Raw genomic sequence first — 1,602 nt, 5'->3', positions numbered from 1 at the left:
CCTGCCCCAAGGAGCTCCACGGGCTCAGGACCCTCCAGCTATTGCTCCCTGTGCCTCAGCTTTATCCATTCTCTCCTGAATTTCCTAAATATCCTAAATTTCTCCCTCCATCTCCGTGCACAGTGAAGCCTCCAGCCACTGCTGTCACCCAACTGAAAAGTTGCTGCTGCCAGTGCAGGAGGGACAAGGGCCCCATCCAGAGGGCTGGATCCTGCTCCCAGTGGCACCTCTGGCAGTGCCCAAGTGACACCAATTAAATCCCTGGAGCTGCTCCAGGTTTCTGCCCATTTAACCGAGATCACAGGCCAGGTCTGTCTCCAGTGATTAAGGGACTGGGGAAATGAGAGCTCTCTGCTTGCACTCGGAGTTCTCTCAGCCCACATTTCAGCAGCTTCATCATAACAGGGCTGATAATTAATTGATCCCACATGAAGGTGGTGCCTCCCGAGCTCTGGGCCGCGGTTTAACACCGGTTAAAGGGGTGAGCCCGTGAATCCTGACCGAGATCCACGGGGAGAGGGAGCAAAAGGGAGTCTCAGGCACCTCTGTGCAGCTGCACCAGCGGGTGGGTGCACGTGTGTGGGTGTTTGTGAGCGTGTTTTGACCACTCTGGAGGCGGGAGGAGGAGAAAACAGACAGGCACTCGCCCATTCCCGAAGATTATTTGCCATTTTCCGAGGCGAGAGAAGATTTAGCCTCTTTTTCTGAAGGTTTCTGCATTTCAAAGTAATATCAGAAGGGCTTGAAGCTTAATCTTTGTTACCCAGGAGGCTGGAGGAATCAGGCAAAAGGAGGAGAGAAATCGAATCGATACAGGCAGTATGAATTTATCCCCGGGGGGGTCCGAGGCACCAATATTTTCTCTCCCCTCCATTAAAGAGATAGAACAGCCTGACACGGTGCAGGAGTTGTGCCAGGGCAGTGGGTACAGTGACATGGGGGTTAAAAATCGTGGGAGGTTAAATGGCATCACCTGGAGGGCTGGAAGGCAAAGTCCTGACTGCAGCAAACGGCTTCTTTTATTTGCCAGTGGCTTCCTGCCCCCCTTGGCTCTGTGTGGTGCTGGGGACAGGGGTGGTGGGAGCTGTTGCAGGGGATTGGCCCTGGGATGCTGAGCAGGTCCCAGGGCTGCTGAGCTGGAGGTGTGGGAGGACCAGAATAGAATCACGGAATCGTTAAAGTGGGAAAAGACCTCCAGGATTGTCGAGTCCAACCCGAGGTCCCCGTGGGGCTGGAATTCATCTCACCTGGGTGCTCCCTGGCTGAGCCCCAGCTCCCCTGGGTGGGGGTTGTTATCTGTCAGAGGGACTCGTGCTGAGCACAGACCCAGGGGCTGCAGGTTCTGGGGAGATCCTGGGTGAGTTTAGCACAAATCCCTTCACCCTGAGGAGCCCCCCCTGGGGAGGAGCCCACAGAGGACCCCCCCAGCACCCAGAGGGGCCAAGCAGGTCCAACTGCCCACCAGAGCCACGTCCTGGGGCCTGTGACCCAGCCCTGACACACCAGCAGAGGAAAACAATCCCAGCAGTTCTGTGCACACCAAACCCAGCTGGAGCTTTGCCTCGGCACCCACGGGAAGCCCCCGGTGTCCCACGGGATGTG

Source organism: Manacus vitellinus, unplaced genomic scaffold (assembly GCF_001715985.3).
Source record: "Manacus vitellinus isolate BGI_N305 unplaced genomic scaffold, ASM171598v3 scaffold_64_pilon, whole genome shotgun sequence".
Lineage (NCBI taxonomy): Eukaryota > Metazoa > Chordata > Aves > Passeriformes > Pipridae > Manacus > Manacus vitellinus.
Note: the sequence above shows the minus strand (reverse complement) of the source record.